At 33.6% G+C, this 27,686-nt stretch overlaps 1 protein-coding gene across 1 annotated transcript in view; it reads right to left on the reverse strand.

Annotated features, from left to right (window-relative positions):
- Positions 1–27,370, reverse strand: part of LOC138700071 (very long-chain-fatty-acid--CoA ligase bubblegum-like) — a 174,316-nt gene extending 146,946 nt beyond the window's left edge. Inside the window, exon 1 of the mRNA XM_069826383.1 lies at positions 27,175–27,370. The gene's annotated coding sequence lies outside the window, so the exon portion shown is untranslated. The remainder of the gene's footprint in view (positions 1–27,174) is intronic.
- Between the last annotated feature and the right edge of the window lie 316 nt (positions 27,371–27,686).

A 27,686-nucleotide genomic window follows, 5' to 3' on the forward strand; every position in this document is an offset into this window, starting at 1 on the left:
ATTCTTTTCATTTATAGTGAATATTTATTTCTTTTTTAATGAAATTATTTTAAATTCTATAAATTATTCCTGTCAAAAATTCTGTTTGACTCAAGTATGGTTTCACGCTTCTATTTTATCGCGTTCCACACGATTTTATTAGTTTCTTTGTGTATTTTCCTCAGTAAATGAGATACAGGGACATCATTTTATTTTTACTAACATTTCTAATATTAACCTGGCTATACCTTTGGATTAACGGATGAAAACTGGAAACACCGTTTGCTACCCCTTTCCACGACTGGAGTTCGATAATACTGGCGTAAAATATAAACAAATCACTTTACTAGGCATAGGAGGGATGGAAAGTAGTTCATCCATTTACGTAAACTAGGAAATCTCGCGATTTTGAGTTTGATAATTTTCATTAGGTTTTTGTTTAATTAAAATACAGTACAGTATTAACAATGAGTGTTTTTACTCACGAACTGAGCTGTCCATGCGAAAGTATTCATTATGCAATGTATATTATACTGTTACAGTACATTAGCGTACAATATAGAGAATGAAGTTAAACTGAGAAATAATCATAATATGGATATTTTAACACATATTTTATAAAATTGTGTGGCCGGTCATTTCGATACAGGCTTCAGTTCTTTTGTATATATTATCGCACTATAGACTATTGTACCTAATTCCAATTACCAATTTCGTCCTTCGTACGAGTAACTTATGTTGAAATAATTCTGTATCTACTCTATAAAAGAGTACCTTACGTACTGTAAATTCAATCTTCACTTCTGCCTGATCCGAAAAGATAAAATTACTCAGACATGCTATCCACTGTCCAAGTGGTTTTGTCGCAGGGTCGTAGAAAGGGGGAAATCATGCGACAATTAATTACTTAACAAGGCCCTTTTATTTAAGTTATTTTGAACAGTTGTATAATATTACGTAGACGTCCAATTCCTAACAGAAATTAATGTTTTCAGAAAAGAGCTAATACATGCCAGCTATTAGCCTTTACAGGGGGGCGAGCAGAAGCGGGTGGGGGAAACCGGGATACGACGTATAGACAAACGGACGAGAGTACCTGTGCGAAAATATGATTCAATATTGAAAGCTCTTTCGTCACTGGAAAACGCGAACATATTTCTGGAACGTACTATACTCACTAACTTAGTACTGCATACGCGGCTTTGGTTCTGTGTGGAGAACGGTTGGAAGTTTACTAGTAGATGGGGTGGGAGTGAAGTACATTCAAAAACTCAGGTACAATAAAATTGAAGTAAAAATAAAATGAGGTCCCTGTAGAAGTAGGCCTACAATTACATTTTATTTAACGTCAGTTTAACATTAAATGAAATTAAGTATTTCGTTTAGATTTATCCTTCGAAGAGGTGGAAAAATTCAAATATCTTGGAGCAACAGTAACAAATATAAATGACACTCGGGAGGAAATTAAACGCAGAGTAAATATGGGAAATGCGTGTTATTATTCGGTTGAGAAGCTCTTATCATCCAGTCTGCTTCCAAAAATCAAAGTTAGAATTTATAAAACAGTTATATTACCGGTTCTTCTGTATGGTTGTGAAACTTGGACTCTCACTCAGAGAGAAACATAGGTTAAGGGTGTTTGAGAATAAGGTGCTTAGGAAAATATTTGGGGCTAAGCGGGATGAAGTTACAGGAGAATGGAGAAAGTTACACAACATATAACTGCACGCATTGTATTCTTCACCTGACATAATTAGGAACATTAAATCCAGACGTTTGAGATGGGCAGGGCATGTAGCATGTATGGGCGAATCCAGAAATGCATATAGAGTGTTAGTTGGGAGACCGGAGGGAAAAAGACCTTTAGGGAGGCCGAGACGTAGATGGGGGGAAATATTAAAATGGATTTGAGGGAGGTGGGGTATGATGATAGAGACTGGATTAATCTTGCACAGGATAGGGACCGCTGGCGGGCTTATGTGAGGCTGGGCGGCAATGAACCTTCGGGTTCCTTAAAAGCCATTTGTAAGTAAGTAAGTAAGTAAGTAAGTATTTCGTTTAACCTCCTCTGTTATAGGTCTTGCATACAAATGCCTGTAGGGGAAGGAGCGATTCTACGGACACACACGCACTAGATCTTGACACTTTTGTGGGTCTTTCCCAGCCTCGAGTCAGTAGAGCGTTGGGACCTGCATCGAGACGCACACAGGACAGAACATTAACAAGGGACATCCATCTATGCCCGAGGCGGGATTCGAACCCACGAACCTTCAGATCGAGCTGTCTAAGGGAAACGCGCCATTAGACCGCGAAGCCACCTGGCTCGACCAAATTAAGCGTAAATCTTTGTGTCTGTTGTAAAATAAAACTTTATGCTATACTTTCTGTCATTATACAGTAGAATCTCGTTAATCCGAACTAATTGGGACCAAGACCTATTCGGTTTACAAAGATTTTCGAATTAACCGAAATATTTCCTGTAATGCAATGCATGCTATTCACGAGCGCTGAGAGACGGTGGTGGGAGTACCCTGTTGCTATTTTTAGAATCACAACCAACAGGTTCACTTCATTACGACAACAGAAAATTACTGATTTTATGAGTATGACAGATGTGTAAATTATGTACAGAAAAATTGTTTAAATATCCTTGAATGTGCTATTTTCATAATTTTTAGTAAAAGAAATTGAGTGAATTTATACATATTTTCTCTTCGCTACTTTGTACTATTACAACAAATTTGTTTTTTTCTTAAAATAATTTTGTTCGGATTAACCAAATTTTCAGATTAGCATAGTTCGGATTAACGAGACTCTACTGTATTTCTCTTCCGAAATTTTTATAATTAGCATATTATTTAAGTTTATCACTGCTGGATTGCAGTAATAAACTGTGATCTGCAATCCCCAGAAAAATATATTTATCTTAATTTTCATAAAAAGGTAATTATAACTTTGTTATTAAGAAAGCTAATTCTAATTTGTAAAGTGAAAAATAAATAGTTTATATACCAGTATATGAATAGATTGTCTTACCTTGTAGGCTGCTAAGCAAAAGCATGAAGTTAATGTGTTAAGGGGTTCAGCAAAATGCAAATCATATGAAAGGGGACCTCAAATTCTTAAACTATCTAGTATCCAGCGACTAACTATAGTATCTATTAATATGATAATTAATTGACGTAATATCTAGTTGTGGTATTATTGTTGGATATGTTTGTGGTATAGCATCTTATTTGAAAAACAGTTCATGCTTATTATGAAAACCATATAAATAGACAATGATGAGTTAAAATATATTTGAAGCTAAACTCAGCATTGTTTATTTATGTGGTTTTAATAATACACATACTGTTTTTCAAATAAGATGATATAATACAAACACATCCACAGAATAGCATCACAACATTACGTCAATTACCATATTGATAGATACTGCTATTAGTTTATCTGAAGATGCCGTATCAAACGAAAACGTTCATACCCATTATATTGATAGACAACACATGTTATACATTATAAACTGTATTACTTGTTAATATAATCAATACCACATGAGAAAATTATTTGACTGAAAATAATCTTTGTATAAAACTGGTTTAAGATATTAAAGACTAAGCTTAAATATTCTAATATCAACATTTGTATGGGCAAATTCATACATTTTTTAAAGAAAATAGCCAAATTTAATAAATACTTAAAACATTACGGCACTTAATTACATAAAATTTAATTTATTGGGCAATAAATGTAATTAATACGTCCTAGTTCTTGCACGTCCGATGCCAGTCAGTCAGAAAACTGTGGTACAGAATTGATTATACTGTAATACATTGCCCCTAAAATTATGTTTCATTCACTGGAAATTAACGAGAAAGAACACAAGAATCAAAATCACTCAGTCTAATAAAAAAAAAAACGAGTCATGGTATATACAGTATTACAACTAGATATAATCAATATCATGAATCCCTATAGATATTGATAGTTTAACTATATTTAGGGGCTAGAGGAGATAAATTTTATCAAGTCAATATCTTTACCAAAGCCAATCCCAGAACAGGCAAAAATCGACCTAAGGGGTGGCGAGGGGTTAAGGCTCCCACCTTTAGAGACAATTGAAATTAAAGACAGTAGGGATGTCAGTTCTACGTGCCCGTCGCTTTTACCCCCAAGTAAATGCCCCTGGTACTCATTTCTGTCAGAGGCTGAGGGCCATAGTGCGGTTGGAAGGAACAGAACAATGGAAAAAATCCATAACCCCATCGGGAATCGAATCCGCGACCTTCCGGCTTCCAGCGTTACAGAACAACTTTATCATCTTCTTGTCTGCAGGTCATATGGTTATTTGTATTGGCCGTTAAATCTCTGTAGCGGTAAAGTGCAAGGCTAAGGGAAGAAGTAATTCTGTACATAATGTAGAGACAATCATTTCTGGAGCATTGGCTTACGTCGTTTTATTAGTCACTTACGTAAGGAGAAAAATAATGGAAATATGTCTCAGAAGTTTTTTTTTTTTAATTCGCTAAATTATACTATTTATTCCGACAAATGCCCTTTATTATTTCAATAAAACTAAAACAGCATATTTCTCATGCGTCATTTCCGGATAGTAAACTTTTAGATACTGAACGGGAACGAAATCGATCCAAAATTTTGAGAGAAATCTCTTTAGACTGACAACGTGCTCAAAAGGAGTCCGCGGGAACCTTCGAATCTATTTATTGTAGATTCACAGTACTTTTCTTATTTTTTCATATAATTTTCATTGTACGGAACAAACATTAAACGAAACTGATGATAGAAGAATTGAAGGGTTCAGAGCCATAATGGGCCAAGAGCCATTTATTAAAAACGGGAAAAAGCAAGATTAAAGTTAAGTTAATACTACAGTTTAATGAAGATTGACATATCATTTAGTTTTAATGTGCATATTTTATATTACTTGCTTTGTGTTTTATTGAATTATGGTAATCACATAATTTTAACCTTTGTTTTCTCCGTTTTTAATACATGGCGCTTGGCCCACTATAGTTCTGAACCCTTCAATTACAGTAGGTATGTTCTTATATAAGAAATAGGCCTACAATTTGGTATTACTGGTATTGCGTGTTTCCGGACAATTGAGAACAAGGATAGAATATATTTGTAATGTTTTGGAAGACAGTGAGTAAAAAGAAATTTATAAACAAAATCAATTTTATGAGTAGTTTAGAGTGGCCAAGCATTAGAGATCCCAAAAAAATAAACGACTTTTCCATTCTCGAGAGAGTAAACTACCAAACTCTTAGGAAACTAAATCCGTACACAGATTGCAAATCCCAAAATCTGAATCAGAACAATTTTTATATCTTATAAACGCGTCTACACACACAGATACAAGTAGGAAAACTTTAAGATACTGGGGTCAAGAGGGGCAAGATTAGCTCATTATTAATCAAGTATTTAGCATGACTAATACTTTAATCAACAAAGCAACCAATCGGCATGGCCGCACACTGTTGTCACGTGAGAACTATTCGGTTTTGTTGGTTTCGACACTTCACGTTTATTCCTTCGAGTGAGAATGGGAGTTTCCACGCAATTCATTCATCACTTTCATGATCACTTAACGTCGTATTAGCATTGCAATGACGGAACAACTTATCAGATTCTCGAATTATCATCATATATCTCATCTTAGTATAGGAATTTTTTAATCTCCAACAATGAACAATGAGTCTCATACACATGCCTCTGATTTCTCTGCATTATCATTATGAAATAAAATTGAATTTTATCAGGACATTCAGAATTAATGTTGTCTCCTGTGTCAGATCCTACACATCAAATCCATCAGTTAAATAGTTAAATCGACAAAACATACCTTTTCCAACCTCATTAACGCGGTGCACGTTCCTTAATGAATTGAATTAAACCATCTTTTCATCTCTATAGTATCGAGAGGAACTATTACAAATTGCTGAACTCCCATCACACTCATGGGCGTGGTGCAATGCATCACAAAAACACAGAATCTTTCATTAGGTCTGCTGGAACAGAACGTCGTTCGTTATTTATTTAGCCATTTGTGTTACGTTAACACCACACTGATAGAACGTTCACAATTTTATTGTAAAAAAGATGTTTAGGATTAGTGTTATACTGGCCTATATGCAACGACGTCTCCTAGAAAATTACCAATATATTATTTTCAACAGTAAACTCACTAGAGGTTTTGATTTATCTAGAGAAAATCAAAACTCGAGTGGGATTTAATGTACTATTACACGATTAGAAGAATAGTACATAAAGATTAGAAGAAATAAAGTACTCTAATACAATAAAATATTAACTCACTAAAATTCTATTTCACTAATGTTAGCTTCACCAAAATTTTTGAACAGAGCCGCCATTTTCAGTTGACTATATGCGGTAAATTTATGACGATCGCAAAGCATGTTTTATAGTATCGTAAAGAATTTGCAATTTGAAAGGTTGGCAAACAAAGAAACAAATGATAGGGAGGTGATAAAAACAAAGTATATAAAGATTAGAAGGAATAAAGTAATCTAATACAATAAAATATTGACTTGCTAAAATTGTATTTCACTGATCTTAGCTTCACCAAATCGTTTGAACGGAACCTCCATTTTAAGTCGACTTATCTATGCAGGAAACATGACGATCACAAAGCATGTTTTGCAGTACCGTAAAGAATTTGCAGTTTGAAATGTTGTTAAACAAGGAAACAAATGTTAGGAAAGTAATAAAAACAAATGCTAGGGAAGTGATAAAATTGTAGGATAAAACAGCCGCGATTGATTGAAACACTCCTTCCGTACTGTTTTATTGGTCAAAAGTAGTAAGACGTAGTACAAGTGTAATACTCAATGTAAAACTCATTTATGTGAATGATGCTGCATTTGAAATACTCCCTCCGTTCCAAAATATGGTATAGTAACAAATAAAACAAAAGTCGGCCTGGATAGCGCAGTCGGTATAGGGCTGGCCTTCTGTGCTCGAGGTTACGGGTTCGATCCCGGGCCAGATCGATGATATTTAAGTGTGCTTCAATATGACAGGCTCATATCAGTAGATATACAGGCATGTAAAAGAACTCCTGCGGGACAAAATTCCGGCACACCAGCCTACGCTGATAGAACCTCGGCGGTTGCGAGCGTCGTTAAATAAACCATTTTTTTTTTTCAAACAAAACAAGTTTGATTATTGCTCAAGCGCGCACAAAATGTTTCGTGGAATGAAGCGACTATCATACAGTGCAGTTTTGAAAGTTTCTAATCTTTTGTAGTGCATCAAACCATAATATTTACATAGGTCAATATGAACAGAAATCAAATGTGCACCTGCTGTGGTGTTCCTGTTGCAGAAAATGAAACTCCAACCAATTCAATAAAAACGGGTTGTAATTTATTGCAGTTTTTATGTTAATTTGTCTCTCTCAAAACAATGTTTGTTTTTCTTATTAGACATCACACAGAATGAAATGTTCGTAAAGTTGCCTAATGCCGTGATACCCCTAATCCCGTAATACTTTTTTTTAAACTGAATGTTAGTCAAAGCTTTGCCGTTCGATTATAGCACCAGACAGCTTTCTCGAAAGAGTGCATCTTTCAGCTACTTTTGAGACATCGGTGAAATTTCAAGCAAGATACCCAATCCCGTGATAGTCAGTGAAAAAACGTATCACAGAATTAGGGGTATCATGGCATTAGGCAACTTTACCCTACTTTATTTGTTTTTATTATGGTAATTTATCAAACAAATAAGTATCTAGAAGATGTATTAAAGTTACATTATATTACTGAGAACTTCAACAAATGTATACCATATTTTGAAACGGAATAAATAACATCTTTCTATATCATATTTTGGAACAAAGGAAGTATAAATGAACGGATGTTTTATACAAGATATTACAGAAATAAAAATAACACTATTCTTCTTCCTGAATGTTCTGTTTTTAATACTTTAAAAACCTTAATAATTCTGAGCTTTATATCAGAGAGTTACACAGTGGCTTTTGACCTGTCCATATCATGTGTGTGCTTGTGTGTGTGTATTTTTTAATTGATTTATTTTACGGCGCTTTATCAATTGCTATATTTATCTAGGGTCTGAGAGAAGGTGATAATGCCAGCGAAATGGGTTCAAGGTCCAGCGCCCGCTCTTTCACGGACAGACATGCTAACCGTTACTCCACAGCAGTGAACTTGTATGTATGTATGTATGTATGTATGTATGTATGTATGTATGTATGTATGTATGTATGTATGTATGTACATGTCGTGTAACGAAGCTTCTTTCTCGTACTAGATTTTTCATTTAAGCCCTACGGTAACGGTATATCCACACTGACTAGGCATATATGGCGGATATAAGGGATGACAATGAGTATTCTCATCTCCACCGCCACAAATAGTTTAAATATGAATGCTCTGCTTTTCGGCTGGCGTTCTTTCTCGGCAAAAGGACGTGAACACAATATATTTCTACGATATTTAATTTTGTCTAATATAGCGAGTCGGCGTCGTGAGGTATGGATCCGCTAACATACTACAGTATGTATGTATAAGTCGTGCATTTCATTTGATCGATGTAGCAGAAGCATAACCTGGCCCACGAATGAACAAGTGAAGCGCTTTAAAGAATGCATTGCGGGCGATATCAACTTCCATACATGGCAATGATGTAATTTTTGTTACAATTTTTTTCAAGTGGTATGCAGAAAAAACGTTCCACGTCAAAAATGTTGTGTTCGAGCAGGTATCCTCTGGGTAGGCCTACTTCATTCTCGTAGCATTATTTCTTACAGTAAGTTGCACGAAGTTGTAAGTCACAACCTAAAAAACAGCTATTATGAAAGAGGAATTGTCGAATCTTGATTGAAAAAATTGCTTTAAGGATCATCATAAAATTTCCAGATGGCAAATAATGTGAGTGACACAGAAGGATGAAATGTACTATTATATTACATTACATTATATTAAATTATATTATATTAATTCATAAATCTTCTCACCATTCGTGAGCTGCCACAAGGGACAAAGAGTACTTAACCATATAAATGTTTACAAGTTTATTATTATTATTATTATTATTATTATTATTATTATTATTATTATTATTATTATTATTATTGAAATTGGCTGTAAACTTAACGATCTAAAAAGACAAAACTAAAGTAAACAGAGCACGCACAAAAGATAACGGCGGTATACATACATACATCAATCTTGGTAAGGTTCAACGCGGACTATCGATTAAGGGACAGATTCCTCTAAAAAGACTAAAATACCGCCAAATTCTTTAAGTTTCAAGACCTTAACTAATACTACTCAATAAAAAATTAGATAAGAAAGTCAATCTTGAAGGCTTTGCAGTCTATAGTCCCCATACTTCCCAGTATCTCTATGATATGAAAAGGCTGTAATATTATCTTATAATTCCAGTCTGAGCTCGCAATGAGTCTCAACACAGTTTGATGCAATTATTTCTGATGTAGCCCTCGTACTATATGTACCTATATAGGGTGGAAGTGAAATAATCCTGCAGATTAAAAGGGACGATAGGGTACACTTAAATGAATACAAAATCTATATCACGTTTTGTGGTTAAAGGCACGGTTAATTAGAAAATTGAGTTGGAAGTTCCAGCAGCCTGGCAACATCGCTGCCTCTTTCTTCTCGTAACACAGCTATAAGGGATCAACGAATTCACGTCTGTCTGCCTTAGTGAACAATCTCTCATCTCCATTTCTGGCTACAATATTGCAAACTGGTCGCATCGGTCAGTGGCTTCAAATTAGTAATATTTAAATTAAATTTACCACCCGTCTACGCTATTGAAATATGCCAAAGGGATAAGTTAAGCCTATTCTTTATTAGATTTTCTATTAGCATGGACAAAAATCACGATTCTACTCGCAACAGTTACCGAATAAGAGGGTGTTAAACATTTTAGAAAAAAAAAAACATTTTTTGTGGGAACACTATGGACTTTACACCAATATAGTGTGACACTTTTCTGTTGCATATAACAAACTATTCACTCTGAAAATCTGCAAGGTTATTTCACTTACTCTCTGTATAACAACACTTCCACCCTGTATAACAGAGGTTTTTCATACTTTCGCCGCAATTTACTTTTAAGGGGAGGCAGAGGTGAAATTTTCGAACAAAACTGAAGAAAAAATGAAAATTTGGTTTTTTCCATTTTTATTATCTTTATTTTGATATTCCGATGTTAGTTTTTGATTTTGTGCCCTTAAAAGTATGAAATTAAAACCAAGATAACTGTATTACTATATTATTCCTATAATAAACTAATACTTATCATTATTTATATACCTTCTCTGAACATATAAATAAAAAGAAATATTGAAAATTTATATATCATTTTATATCAAACGATATAAAGTTTTATAAAATTATTAATATTTACAGAACTATTGTACTTAGAAAGTTGAAACTTGGTATGTCCATTACTAATAACATAGTGAGTATCCATGATCAATTTCAAACAAATCGGATAAATTTTGTGGATTTTGAAATATTCACCTCTGCCTCCCCTTAACATCCATACATATACGTGTGTGCTCTTTTGTGTTATGTGTGTGTGCGTGAGTGCGGCCGTGCGGGCGAGAAGAGAAAGAACGAAAAATGTGCGTTCAGATCATATAGGCTACAGTATAATCCGTTCAGTCCCCTGGAAGGAAGGATCAGATCCAAAGATGGGTCTTATTTTTTGACCTATTACATGATACGACAATTTCTCTATGTTATTGTACCAGCCTGACCACACAGCACATAATGGTTGCGATTTTATAAGATAACTTGGTGGGTAGTATTTGTGAAATATCTGTAGTAGCAAGAGTGACGCAGAAAAATAAACGGAGGTCAATAAATAAATCAATCATTAATATTCCTGTGATCGGTTATAAAAAACTGACTTGCAAAACGAGTTCCCTTGATATTCCTGTTTTCAACATAATTATTGCTCTAAATGCGGACGTTTCAAGGTAAACCATAACCTGAGGCAATCTTAAATCACACTAATTAGTTTCGACACGAACACATGTCTTGATGCAATTTTTGGAATGATTTAAAGTAAAGGAAACTTCGTTATATTCTATTACACATAAAGCGTCCTACCAGTTCATATTACTTCCAAGTAATAGATAACACATCGTAGCAGACCTTTAGAAGTCCATGACACAGACTTTCTTTCGAGTTTTCGTAATTTGAAATTATCTATATTAATAATAAATCTATATTAATAATAAATTTCTCACCAAAATTGTTCCGGTAATTTTCGCTTTTCCAAATATAATTGATGTTAACATGTATAATTAACTATACTGAGACCAAAAATCGCATTTCTGAAAACTTTGTTTGTATGTCTGTCTGTCTGGATGTTAGTTACCTTTTCACGCGATAATGGCTGAACCAATTTCTATGAAAATCGGAATATAAATTAAGTTCGTTATAACTTAGAGTTTAGGCTATATGGCATTCAAAATACTTTATTTAAAAGGGGGTTAAAAGGGAGCCTCAATTAAATAAATCGAAATATCTCGCTTATTACAGATTTTCATGAAAAATATTACATAACAAAAGTTCCTTTAAAAACGGTTTCTGATAAGTTTTATTCTAAGCAAAAGTTTGATAGGACTGATATTTAACGAGATACACGAGTTTTAAAATAACACGTTTTATCAGTGCCGCCTCAGACTAATAGTCTATAACGAAATGAAAACAAAATGACTCCGTCTATTTAAGGCGACCTTGCACACAGCAAACTGAGAATATTCATTTAACACCATTTATATAAGGATGTAATTGTTTTCTATAGTAGGAATATATGAATGTATAAATATTTATCAATATTAATATAAAGAGAATGTTTGTGTTTGTAACAGTGAACACAAATTACAAAAAATTAATATTTTACCGTTGAGTAACAGTGATGTACAACCGAGCGAGTTAGCTCAGACGGTAGAATTTGAGATTTGCATTCGGGGGGTCACGGGTTCAAACTCTGTGGCCGACCAATCTGACTGGGGTTTTTCATGGTTTCTCTTAGTCATAAATGCCATAGTTCATCATCGCCTCAATTACTAATACGATAAACATTAATCAAAATATATAATCAGTTACATGAACACAAGCCATCTACAACACACTATAGAAACAGGAACTCAACAAGAGTAAAAACGGCCTACTGGCATACCCACATATTCTAAACACGCGACATGACCACAGATGTTGAAGAGTGTATAAATAAACTTAACAAAGAAAAAAGATGCAAAGTAAGGCCAACATAAAAAATTATCTTCGTACACAATCCACTCTATATTGACATTAATTTGGAGTGACTTATTAAAGGATGCATTGAAGACTAATTTAGAAAAATGTTAAACGAATTAACCTTGCACCAAAAACGGATGTTTCCTGTACCAAATGATACTATTTTAATTATTTGCATATAATAACAATAAAAATGTTAAAGGAATTATCTTTGCACCAAGTAAGTGCTCTCTGGAGCAAAATGATCGCATTTTAATTATTTAAATACAATTTCAATTAAGTAACATATTAAACGATTTATCCTTCTATCCAACACGAATTTTCCCTGAACCAAAAGTCCTATTTTAATTACGTAATTACTTTGTATTTATTTCTAACAAGTGCAGCGAGGCGCACGGCTAGTAATGAAATAAATACCGCTAAATAAATCGACATGAAATTACAATTTATTAATAGGTACATGTTTGATAGAATTTAAACTGCTAATCATAATTTTATGACAGGAATATAACGTGTTGTTTTTACTAAAGAACCGTATACGTTGGCTTAAAGATTAATATTTAATGTGCGTTTAATCTGAAATGGTAGTAATAACCACAATGTATATGAATTAGGCATTTAAAGAATTTTATAATTCCAGAGATTAATAGGTCGATCTAGAGTCTACATCAGGGCCGGGCACATTACGTGATTCTGAGAAATGAGCGCTGTGTGCTTTAAAGGCGGGTCTCGCGAGCGGTGTGACGTATGCATACTGTACGTCATTAAGTGTCGGTGCAGTGGTGACTCTGCAGTATGAAGGCGAACTTTGAAGACTGAGCTTCCGCTCATACACTAAAGCGTCCCGCTACTCCCAATGCTTTTAATGTATCATGGGAGGAGGAGTTCTTTTTGGTAGAGAGCAGTGGATTAGCAAAATGTTTAATTTGGCATAAAACACTCCAACTGATTAAGAGGTTCAATATCCAACGACATTATTCTTTACAACATGCTACTGAATATGACAAATATGTTGGTAATGAACGCCATAAATTAACACAACTTAAAGAAAATGTTTCTCAGGTACATTATATTAGAGTATCTATTTGATATTTATATCGCATTATAGGTTATTATACATTTAGTAATATATAATTTTAAATTATACAAGTATTATGATATATAATATATAATATTATATATCATGAACTGTAATATACTATACTATGATATATCATAATATTTGTATAATTTAAAATTATACATTACTAAATGTACTATAACAACTTATAATGCAATATAAATATCGAATAGATACTCTAATATAATGTACCTGAGAAACATTTTCTTTAAGTTGTATTAATTTATGGTTATATCATATCTTATATCATATCATATCATATCATATCATATCATATCATATCATATCATATCATATCATATCATATCATATCATATCATATCATATCATATCATATCATATCATATCATATCATATCATATCATATCATATCATATCATATCATATATCGTATATTATATTATATATTAACAGTATGGCAATAATGCACTTAGTGAATCGGCCATGAGAATTACCTACAAAATTTGCCACGAAATTGCAAAGGAATTGAAAACATTCAACGAAGGTGAATTCATCAACTGATGTTTAATTATATTGGCAGATGAACTCTGTCCACAGCAAGTAGGGGAAGTGGAAGCCATATGCCTGTCTCGTAGAACCGTGGTGAGGAGGTTGCGGTATGTGCGTATGGGTTATGTAAATAAGCGTAATGATATGTGTGTGCATAGAGCGAAATTTATTTCATTAAATTGATAAGAGTGTTATAAATTCTGTACTGTACAATGGATTGATGTAATATCCTTATAAGCTATTATGTACTGACAGACTGAATGACTAGAACAACCGTGGCTCTTGTTATGTTAATGCAGGGAAGGTAGCTGTAATGCGAGTCCGCCACTGCGTGAGCGTTCTGCTCTGGCTTGGAATTGAAGTGCCTTGCGGAGCGAGAGCAGCTCTGGCCGACTAGACTGAGCCGCTCTCATGCCCGGCCGTGGTCTACATCATAGACAACAGTCAAACTTGCAGAGTTTTTCAGATGTGGAAAGCGGAATCTCGTGTAAAAAAAAAAAATAAAATAAAAAAATTATTTTGCTTAAGACTACAAAAAGGTAACATATTTTGAAATTTGTATAAAAAGTAGTAAATTTTATTCGTTCTAGGATAATGAATAAACGCTAATTTTATTCTTTGCTTATGGGTATCACGGAAGTGAATCTTGAGGACTTGCCATACTACGCAGAAGTTCGTTGACTGGTTTTCATGTTTTGAAACGCCTTTGGCTGCGTCGATAAGAGATTGAAGTTTTACTGGAAATGAAAGATAAATCGGCTGATAGGCTAAAATTTGTGGCGATAATTAGCTTCAAGATTTGGCAATTATTGGTACATGGGTCGTTCAATAAGTAATGAACATCATTTTTCTCATCCAACGTTTCTTTTATTGCAATAAATTGCAAATATCCAAACTTGCAAATTCCTCAATTCATGCCTATAAATACCTACTTTTCCACATACAAATATAAATATATTTTTTCCACGTATTCTCCATTCAAATCTATGGTCTTACATCACCCAGATGGTAGAGTTTGTATGCCGTCGCGGTACAATTGAATTGCAGCTTTCTGCTTTGCACATACTTCAGATGTAGTAGCTATTTTGAACATTAACTGCATTTCTACCATGTAATGAAAAGTAATGAAATTACATGGAATTATGCAGGAAGGTTTCAAGTTGCTGTACATAAAATATTGTTCTTCTCCAATGAAAGGAAGCCGAAAAAAATGAGGTGCATTACTTTCTGACCCATGCAATAGATATTATAGGATATTTAAATAAGTGATTTAAGTTCAAAGTTACAAAGAAAAGATAAGATTGTAATAATTTCTCTAAATCACAGCTCAGACTTCGGAAAAGGAAACTGGACAGTTAAAACTTAATTCGTTCCCTAGTTGCTGTAATCCCTGAAACTTTAATAGTGCGTCTGGTTCTAGTCATTAAGTTTTCAAAACAGAATAAATAACTGACTAGTTTGAAAATAGATTTGAATATTTCAAATCACATGAGGGTGATTCATCTTTATTTACTACTCCATTCTCCTTTGATGTTCAAAAAATGAGTTGGCCTCCATATTAACACCGAATAAAACTTATTGGAATCCAGGGTGATTCCTTGTTAAAAAGAAATGTTCGAATCCCTCTTTTTATACGTGCGAAGGCATTAGTCTGAAATGCGTCAGCTTGCTGTGAGAATATTAGTCACATTTGGTTCCACTGTAAGTATCTGAGCAATTATTATTATTATAATAATAATGATAGAGCAATTTTTTACTTTATTTCAATCAATGTGCATGTTTGGATATTTGATAGTACCTGAATGCATGCGTATTTTATGATTTTATAGTGTAACAATATGCCCCAGTAATATGTAATATTTTATTGTATATTTAAATCTTTTGTCAATATTTAGGGCTTAGGTATATTTTATACAATACATAAAATAATATGTTCCAATTTTATTATTTATAGCCAAGTCACCGGCCAAGGCGCTTGTCTTGAAGTTTAGCGAAGGTAAAAGCGCCAGACCGCCAACTTGAAGATAAGTCTCAAATGTGACCTCTGTCAATGATTGAATAACAATTATCCCTCTCCCATCCTCTGCCGACAATGTTTATGTCGCCCGTCACACATTATGGAACGCAGAATAAGATGACTGGAGAAAGTATGTTTATTGTTTTCATTGGTTGCATGAAGACTGTACCAATCTTGTAAATGTCAGTCATATGGTAAGAAAACCCTGAATTAAAAGCAAGCTGAAATTCAAACACTCTTAAAATCTCGTATTTTAATCTACCTCTATGTTAATCAGATATGAAATACTCCATAATTTATTAGAATTAATATTGAATTCATCATCTGACATTAAATGCAGTATTAATTTTCAAGTTAAATGATTAAGATTAATACACTATTCAAAATTTTTACGCAATCAATCTATACCATAACGTATTACTTGGAGAGAAGGTATTATTTGTTAGGAGAAAATCTACTAACTACTAGGGAAAACATGGGAATTTTACTTGAAGCAAGTAAAGAGAGAGGTTTGGAAGTAAATCCCGAAAAGATAAAGTATATGATTATGTCTCGTGATTAGAATATTGTACGAAATGGAAATATAAAAATTGGAAATTTATCCTTTAAAGAGATTGAAAAATTCAGATATCTTAGAGCAATAGTATCAAATATAAATGACACTCGGGAGGAAATTAAACACAGAATAAATATGGGAAATTCCTGTTATTATTCGGTTGAGAAGCTTCTGTCATCCACTCTGCTCTCAAAAAAACTGAAAGATAGAATTTATAAAACAATTTATATTACCGGTTGTTCTGTATGGTTGTGAAACTTGGATTCTTACTTTGAGAGAGGAACACAGGTTAAGAGTATTTGAGAATAAGGTTCTTAGGAAAATATTTGGAGCTAAGAAGGATGAAGTTCTAGAAAAATGGAGAAAGTTACACAACGCAGAACTGCACGCATTGTATTCTTCACCTAACATAATTAGGAATATTAAATCCAGATGTTTGAGATAAGCAAGGCATGTAGCACGTATGGGCGAATCCGGAAATGCATATAGAGTGTTAGTTGGAAGGCCGGAGGGAAAAAGACCTTTGCGGAGGCCGAGACGTAGATGAGAGGATAATATTAAAATGGATTGGAGGGAGGTAGGATATGATTGTTGAGACTGGATTAATCTTGCTCAGGATAGAGACCGATGGCGGGCTTATGTGAGGGCGGCAATGAACCTCCGGGTTCCTTAAAAGCCATAAGTACTGTAAGTAAGTAAGTAATGCATTACTTGGTCCATCTCACTGCTATGGGGCAGTCATGTAAATATTAAATAATTTTTTGGTGCTATACTTTAGCTAATATCTGATTTTGTAATAGTTAATTGTGTTCAATAAAAATTTCTTAAATAGTACTGCGCATATCTATTGTGTTCACGAGGCATTTCCAAGATACAAACTGCTGAAAAAAATGGTCCATCTCACTCTATACTCCGTCCATATAGTAAGAAAAAAAAACTGAGCAAAAATATGGAACATTTTCATCAAGGGAACCAAGATCCAATGTCTGGCGTTAATATCGTATGTACTTTATACTGATCAAGTTTTTTTTCCCCCCTGTTTAATATATGACTAGTAACATGCATTTTTGTTGGCGACAATCATAATGATGAATATGTTCCCTAGCGAAGTTTACAAAAAAATCCGTATCAAATTATTAACAAAATGATTTGCAGGAAAGTGTGAATTTTTTACTTTGCATAGAACGGTACATCAAGAACCAGGTGTAGCATGATTCATACCATGTCATATGGTGTGAATCATCTGATATATGATAAATCAATTCATAAAGAAGTACAAGCGTTATCTCATATTGCTACTCATCAAACACTAATTCGTTACGACTTATCAAACCTACTTAATCTGCAAGTGGTACTTGCGAGGGCAGAATCCAGAAGATGTGTATCTAGGTACATATAGGTTCATTGTGCGTCCTATAACCGATAGATATCGTAGTCCGAATGATGCCTGGGTGACATTTGTTAAACCGATGGTGACAGATGGGCCACCCTGCCTCAGATCTGACAGAGCCGGTCCCATCCTCAGACGAGCCTCAAACTAACCTCAAGACTTTCACCGCAGCTTATTTTTAACTGCAGATGTTATATGAAATGAGGAGAAGATGAGTTAGTGGAATAGCAGAGAGAAACAGGAGTACAAAATTTTATTTTTAGAAACTCTGAAATTTATAAAATCTTTTAAAAAGGTATTTCATATTAGGTATCTTTATCCTGCAACTATTACTACTACCCCTGATCACATATATAACAGATTGCTCAGTCTTATAGGCTTTGATGGCAACAACTTTCACTATGCTGCCATCTAGCTACTGCATAAGAAGTTACGTTATAACTCTCATCTGAATTGCATGGAGCAACTTAGCGGTCGTTTTCAATCGACGGTGGCGATCGTGGTACCGGTAGTTGTTCTCTTCCACATGTTACCGTTTTTAACATGGGGATGGCCAGTCTGTTATTTATATGATCAGCTGCTACTCGTGAAGTCATGACTCGTCCATTTTCGTTTTTATGATTACGACTAGGGCCAGAAAGTTCATGCCCTAAAAAACTTAAAATATGCGAATAATTATGCACTAATAAAATTCGATATTTCTTGATATCACTAATAATAATAATAATAATAATAATAATAATAATAATAATGTTATAATAATAATAATAATGTTATAATAATAATAATAATAATAATAATAATAATAATAAATGAAATAACATTATATGTCAGACTATATGAGATTAAACTTTCATTCATTATTGAGAGCGGAACACTACTGTGCCATGAGATTCGCTAGGTGTACCGCGAAACTTCCAATACTTTTCTCGTAAAAATAATTATAATAATTTCACTCAATATCAGTTTTCAAAAATAGAGTATGTTTTTATTTTAAAATTTCAAATTATGCATTTTTATGCAACATTAAATGAGCTTTAATGAGCTTAAACGCGAACATATGCCACAATAACATAAATATCATAAAATATTGTGCGGTTATAAAAAAAATGCAAACATATGCAACATAAAATTTGGTTTGATAAGCTTAAATGTTGATTATTCGTGAAGATAATTAATTAATTAATCAGCAAATTAATTACAGCCAATGGAAAATATGTAGAAATGCATGAACGTCCTGGCCCTAATTATGACAACTCTTAACGTAGTCTATTTCACGTAGTCTATGAATTGAGGAAAGGAGTGACTGTTGAACGGTTCAATGTCATATTCAATCCCTCCACGAGATAGAAACATATCACTGAATGTAAATACAAGATAAGGATAAAATAACATCGATTAAAAGGCACTGCATTTAAAGAAAGAAGAAATAGCCGTCGTATTACTTTACACATTCAAAAATACGTCCTTACATAAATTAGAATAATTATTATGGAACAACAGTTTCACCAAAATCGGTGGTCCCCATAACGTCTCCTATTCATGCAAATTTTCATCAAGTGTTCTACAATAGTCTAAATAAAAGTCATATTTCAAAAAAACAAGATAAAGATATGCGTGATTTACTATACGCAGAATATCCAAGAAGATTTTATTTACTTTAGTATCAGAGAAAAAAACCTGTCCCACTATCCTTAAAAAATACGCAAATAAACTATTTGGTGTACGCCAACAGTAATTTACTTTCAAAACCTTCAGATAATTTTGTAATGATGCCAATGTAAAAAAGAAACCACAGTCACTAATGTTGAGAATTAAGCATTAACGTTACTCAGATAACAGCAAATTGAGACTTAAAATTTAGGCTACCTTGGTTATCAAGAGAAACATTATTATTGACACATTTATCAAAGATGTTTGACATTTATACTCGTTATGAAGATTAAATGTAGAAAAAGGTGAAGTAATATCACAGGTGGAGATGAATTGTATTGTTTTTATTGACAATGAGGAAAGATGGCTGATAATTGCAGTCAAAAACTTATCGAACTTGTACGATGTCACCCGTAGGCCTATTTATATGATACACGGGATGAAAACTATAAAAACACGAAACTTAAAGAAGAAATCTGGAGACAAATATCAGATGATCTCAAAATAAATAAGACTATATTTTATTTTGATGAGATTTAATATGGAGTATTAACATTTGAAATAATGTATCTATATGTCTTAAGAGTTTACATAATTTTAATCAGAACATAGCAAAGAAGCCTTTATCATACCATGAATGGCAAAAAAATGTGAGGTCTCTTCAACCTGAAATAATACCTAAACGTATCATCCAAATCGAAATCAGTGACCGAAACTCGCCCTTATCTTCTTGAGATACAATGTGATTTCCAGATATTTTTGGCTTTAATTTTAGGCCTACTTTTTCTTTTCATTAACAAAATATGTTCATATAACACCATTTCTTCATCATCTGAAGATTCAGATTCAACATAGTAGCGTTCGTACATAATTTGTAAAGTACGACAATATACTTACAGGTTATATATACGTAAATACATATCCTGTAATATTTCTCTCAACGAGTGATTACTATAATCAGAAAAATGCTCTTTGTATGAAGGCAGTGCATAGATGATCATAGCGAGGTGTGATCTGTGATAGCGAAAATTCGCTAAGTGTGTGGAGGTAGGCTCTTCGCCTCTTTCTCGCAACACATTTCTCGCTAGCGAGATCTCTTCATGTGTGTAACAGGCCTAATGGAAATAAAATTCCACTGAAAGCTATGAATATGATCTATGCAGGCTGTAACTGCTATCAGCAATCAGTATTTGGATCTACCAAATTTGTGCGGTAAAAATGCATTTATTTAATTTAATTTTAACCTTACGGCTAAAATATTCGTTTACTTGTACATACTTCTTATCACGTTTTAAGAATACTATTATCGTTCATATTAACACTAAACTACATGTGTGTACATGGATACAGTTGCATGCGAATTATATTATACACCCGTTCATACGAACAATTCGGATTTCAGGGAATTTTTAAACTTCCTATATTACTAAATTTCATAATAATAAAAATAAAAATTGTTTGTATCTCTCCGCAACACAAATTGATATCCAGGTATATTTTGATGAACTTTGTTATGAAATTTAAACAGATCTATATATTATGCAATTTACAATATTTTCACAACCATAAATTAAAATAGTTAAGAGGTTATCCTCAGATATTTGGCAAGCCAATAAAGTTTCGTAGTATAAAGCCGGCCTTTCAGACTAATAATACAAAATTAGAATTAATTAAAATATACCTAAAAAAGGCTATTGATTATCTTACCGAAAAACTGTTGAATTTAAAGTCTTGAAAGTATATCAAATTTATCTCAATGTATTATTAAATGTTATACATAATAAATCATACAAATTTCAGATTATTATTTATAGTCACAAACACAAAACCAAAGGCATGGATACAATACGTTTCAACTCAAATATTTAACGAACACTGCTTTCAATCGTAGTAGTAATATTGACCCTAGAATTTGTAACAAATTAATAAGAAATACAGTACCCTCATCTATTTAACCCAAACAGTTTTACATTTTAAAATGTAAGCACTTTCTTATTAGTGAATATTTTATTTTAAGAGGTTATTTATTCTCATTTATTTATGTAATTTTGTATTGCATACAATTCTAGAATTTACAACAAATTAATAAATAAATACCCTCATCTATCTATTTCACTCAAACAGTTTTAAAAATGTATATACGAGCACTTTGTCATTAGTGAATATTCATTTTTATTTTTTTGATTGTACCGTAATTTATCTATGTAATGTTATTGTGTATTGAGTCCTTCCCTGAGCATTAGATCATTCTTTATCAGGGAGTGCTAGAACTTTTTTTATATTTATAATAATAACATTGTTTACAAAAAACAGTAATATTGTTCCACTTACTTATATGGCCCACGCTCATGGATTTATGAAATGAAAAATTCATACTGATGATCGGATATTGAACGTCACTATTTGCGACACTCACGACATGACAATATTGTTGCATAGTTAGAGGAGTATACTGATTGTATTTTGTTACTATTCATGACTGAAAAGAAGGAAGTCAGACGTGAGAAAGGCCGCGAAACCAGTTATTGCCAGAGTTTTAGGATATAAAGAAAATATTAAAACAAAAATAAACACAATTTTATGTATGAGATGTTAAACAGAGTTTAGAAAACAATTACATTCGAAATAAATATCTTTCGAAGTAGGCCTAATTTGAGAAAGGAATTTTAAACAATCCCAAAACTCAAAACAAAATGGTGTTAGGACAGAGAATGTATTGTGTACTATCTACGTCCTGGATATTTTATGGACTTATTTTTCACAGGGATTTGGAGAAATCTGAGAAAGGACAATTTTATATCCATTCAGAAGATTGTGTGAGCATGCTGATCCTTTCCTGTTATCCATTTCTTAATCTGCCACTTCTTTCCAACTCCCTTATATTAATGTCATAGCAACTAAGTTTTGTGTCTGTTATCCATAGCGCTATATAGCTTTTAGATCCACGGCTACTTAAATTGCCTAAAAGCTAGCTTTCTTATTACCCGCAGAAAGACATACAGAGAGAAAGTAGCAAGGTTATTGGTAATGAAAATAATGACAGCATGGGCAAGTTTTTTAATTCAGCACTAATTCGTCTGAGTTTTTAATCGATGAATGTTCTTGACGTCACAATGTTCCAATAAGCAGCGAAACTACCGAATTCAAGAAAGACTTGAAGAAATAAATTTTATTTTATTTTATTTTAAATCCACCACCAACAGAAGCAGGCTTCCAATTACAGGTGGCTTACATAGATATATACACAAAATACATAATAAGAGAGAAAGAAACAACAAAACAAACAACACAAACGAAAGAAAGAAAATACAAAATTGTAATAGATGCTGGATATGGACTATCCGCTCCCACACAGTAACAGGATTTCGTTGTACGAACTGGATGAGCTTGTACGAGATTGAACATTATAAAAAATTAATCCGTGGCGCACCAGCCCATGAAGGGCAAATACCGAGCAGCCGGCTGCTGATATCACGTCCACATGTCTCAATAGTGGTGAATGATAATCCAACCAGAACGGAGGTATCGTGTGATTAGTATGATGATTTCTGCCCCCTCCTCCCCAGAGTTATAGCTAGTTTCCGTTAACCGGATTTTGTTACCTATCGAAGGACTCCAAATTAATCACGATGCTGGGTGGGCACCTGTCCTATACACTGGCCGAAATTTCACGAGAAAAATCCTTCCCCCATGAGGACTCGAACCAATGCTCATTCCGTAATGCAAGGCATGATGTCTTGGACCACGGCGCGGGACGAGAACATTATTATAGTCATTTAAAACTGTAAGTTGGATTATTAGTAATGAATAGGACTTAAAATGCAAATATGAACAACGGAAAATGGTATTTGAAAGCCATTTCATCGGAAATTGACACGAGTCAATGCTAATTCTAGGTTTTGATACCCCTATGTACTTTTCATTTCCGAATTAAGTTATTAAAATACATAGTCTTCGCTTTCAGAAGAGATTTCTGATTTCGAAGAACTGTTTAACTTCTTGACAAAGACGTAATCCAATATCAATAGCCTTTGAACATACTTTATTTAGAATTGACCTCATTAGCGCGCTTCTGTCTTCTGCGGTAGTCTACCAAGCGCCATAAATGGCAACCAATCACAAACATCGCACCTGAAATCCATCAGATTCATCAATCTAAAATTAGAGTGGATTTCATCGGTAAATTTAAACTCAAGTTCTTTTGAGCAATAATGAAGTTCTTATGAGCACACCTATTGAATTTTTAGAACGAACTGATGAAAGTGCGATGTTATTGTTGATTTAAAAAAAAAATTGCCCTATTTTATGCTATCAGTGTTACTGATTTTGTGAAGTCAGCATATGATGCCGAACACTGGAAACAGAATGCTTCGTACTTGTGTTCCGAAAAGAACATAGGAACAATGTTACAATCGTGTTAACAAATATGTTCTGATGTAGGAAAACTACTAAGATTGAAAACCTGCTGGTGAATAAGCAATTTTTCTTGACTCCTATTGTCTACTGTAAGTTACGCAGCCTTGACCAACGTCTAAGTCACACGTTCTTGTATTTGTGTCAACCGTTACGTTAGATATTTAACACAATTTGATTGGTCAGTAATAAATGTGCTTTGTGCATGATGCATATTTTTTTAAATTTTCAATGCAGCTAACGGTATTATGTTACATTCAGTGATTTTGTCATGTCATTCGGAACGCACCAGGTAGATTAAGAACCAGCTGCATTTGCCCTGCATGTCTTTAATTTGGTTTGCGTATATATAATCTCAATGCCCACTTTCCAACGAAAATATTTTCCTTCCCCTTTGTATGTCCCAGCGGTGGCTGCATGGTTTACTTCAGCCTCAAATGCATGCGGTCCTGGTTCGAATCTCTATTAGGTCTGGAATTCTTAATTGAAAAAATTCATAATGACACGTGTGGGGAACATGATCGTACTGTGGATTTTTCTCGGAATTCTCCAATCTCCCCAAGACAGTCATTAATATCATTCCATTCTAATCTTCTTTCTATTATCATATTCATAACCAGAGCTTAAAAATCTTACGCGGTTTTGAACATGCATTATCAACTAGAGAAAAATGTAATCTCCAAAACTCTCACGAAAAAAAAAAAATCCTAAATTTTACGAGATTACTGTATACCGCCTGACGTCGATTAGACCTATTCCTATCACTAAAAGAAAAGAAATTAAACAAAATGATGTGCCTATAATAAGTTTCTAATTTCCGAACGATTACGAATTTTATTATTAAAATGGAACCTAAGCTAACATATATATTCTGGCTCATTAAATAACTTACGTAATAATGTCACACTAACTTGTGATAACTTGGTATTCAGTCTTGAACTGCAGTTGTTGCTGATAATATCCATGGTTGAAGAACTTAATTCATTTTAATTACAATGTCAATTACACTTTCACCATTTTAAGATTAGAAATCATGAACACTTTTTTGTTGTATTCAGGGTTGCCAGATTTAGCGAGTATTAATCGCCGATTTGAGAGTTGCATATAGCATAAAATCGCCTTAATTGTAATCCAAGGGGTTATTATATCTTGAGAGATATGCCCAATATTTAGAATAAGTTGTATCGTCTTTAATTTTCTGATTTGGAACAATTGGATGCAATGCAATTTTATTGGTGATAATCCTATAAAACTGTCTCGTCATTAATAACACAAACATAATAATAAATACGAATACTTTTAAATTGGCTACTTTTAAATTCAGGAAAATTCTCCCAGACTTTGCAATATTGCTTCTCATATTTGCCGTGCTTTCCCATTATTTCATTACCTACATGTATTATTTTAAGTTAGTACTATATTGCAGAATAATAATATACTACCGTAATATAAAACAAACGAATTGAGAACGATAATGACGTATTTTGCGACCTTATAAAATTATGAAGTTACAATGCAAGATACTGGTCATAGAATATAGATGAAGAGAATTCGAAAATGTTGCAAACACACTGTCAACAATGAACAACAATGGCTTCCGGTTTTAAAAAATGACCTGAAAACCTATTACTAATGCTGTAAACATGTAAAAGGAAATCAAATGTAGTCTAATTTCCACCTCTCGATTTTTGAGATCGCCTAAATGGCAACTCGGCGACTGTACAATTTTATTACTCGCCAATTGCCCCTCTTATGTAGCCTAAATTTCGATAAATCGCCCAATCTGGCAACCCTGGTTGTATTTTACAACTGATTTACTTAGAAAACACTAGAAACAGCTTAAATGTAACGAAGTAAATAAAGTCTTCCATTACTTGACGCCTATAAATAGCATTATTAGCTTCGAGAATGCTTTCTGTTTCATTTTAATTTAGTGTTACAGTATTTTCTCAATAATCTCAAAATGTTTGCAATTACATGGCAGTCTCTAACCAAGTTCCCCTTCTTGCAACGACAGTTTCAGAAGGATGTTGAAATTTTGATTGGAGATTTTTACGCTTTATGATAAGTAGGTCTAACACTTGCATTTGGAAAACTTTAGCGCGCAGTTTCATTCACGCGGAAAAATTCATGCGCCAGACGTAACATGAATCAAGTGATAAGTCCAAATATTTAAGTGGACAACTGAAGGCACGAAGTTGAATTATGTTTGCTTCATTAGAGGTATTTACGTTTAGGAGTGACTGGCATTTTGTGTGTTTTGCGGTTGTCAAATGTTGAGCTACTTAAAAACGCGTATCTGGCCTTACATTTCTTTCGCATACTGCACAAAACAATACTTTGCCATCTGCGGTGCAGGAACATGTGGGATGCCAGCGAACCGTAGCACAATAAACTGGTATCGTTGAGAATGCGTCGAAGTCAAAGGTGAACGCAATAGTAAAAATAGTTGACTATGACGAGTGTAAGGTTCGGTGTTCCTCTCCTCCTCAAGGTAATAATTCACTCTATTATCGAATACAAGATAGTACAGTGTAGGGCTACGTGAGTAATTAATCTCAAATGTAACAGCAGAAAGTTATACAGTATTTTACTTGGTATGCATTTCATTGCTAACTTTCTCTCTGGACTGACTTTGCCATTTTTAACCCCAAAATCTCATGTTCTAAATTTCCCATTTAAGAACAAATGAAATATTGCAAGTTCTAAGCCTGAAAACAATTCAGTACTGTAATATAAATCAATAAATAAATGCTGTAAATTTCAATTCACACGATTATATTACACGAGGGATTGAAATGAATTGTAAATAACTATATGTATACCTTTATTTACATTTGACTTCAATATTATTACAGACAATATATTGTGCAAGTCCTACACTTTCACAAACTTGTGTCTGTTATTACTGATAATGTTCGAAAAATTCAAATCAGATTCTTCCCCCCACAAGTAAGCTTACTTGATTTTCGCAAGTTATACATGAAACGGATAAACTTTTAAAATTATTATTATTATTATTATTATTATCATTTATTCACATATAAAAAGCTCCGCAATTTACTTTTCGTGGAAAGAACTTGTATACAAAAGGTCTAAATGTGCAACGAGTGAAAATGCCAACGAAAACTAAGACCTGAAGACATTTGTAATATGTTTAGGAAACTTAATACTGTAGTTACACCCTTTTCACCCAATATTCAACGTTGATACAATAGTACTACTTACCTTTTCGTTTCTCGTGACAGTTGCCGTTAGTTCCCAAAGTAATAGTAAACACAGTTCACGAATGCAGAACAGTTTCGCCACGCGGCGGAATGAACTCCTGTGACCCGGTACCTCCTGCAAGAAGCCGCTATGCAAGCCAAGACACTGTATACGCCTAACGTTTGACGTGCACTGCCACGACCGACACAGCGGATGGAGGTTTTTACCAAGTCGCGCCACAAAGCTACGATTCCATTGGCGAGAGAGCTCCCGCCTCGACCTTCCCCTCACAGCAGATCCATCACACTTTTTTTTTATATAGCAAATCGCTCTTACAAATAGCAGATAGCATCGCAAAGAAATTCATGGAAGAATGCTAACATGTGTCATGAATTAATTCTGCGTTACAGAGATTTTTATCATGAATGTTTTTCGGCAACATCGAGGTAAACGTTTGACCAAATGACGTTTCATTTCAGGGATAAATATATCCCCCAGTGTACTCTTGACTGAAACTGAAAAGGAAGAGAAAA

The sequence above is a fragment of the Periplaneta americana genome, chromosome 5 (genome assembly GCF_040183065.1).
Source record: "Periplaneta americana isolate PAMFEO1 chromosome 5, P.americana_PAMFEO1_priV1, whole genome shotgun sequence".
Taxonomy (NCBI): domain Eukaryota; kingdom Metazoa; phylum Arthropoda; class Insecta; order Blattodea; family Blattidae; genus Periplaneta; species Periplaneta americana.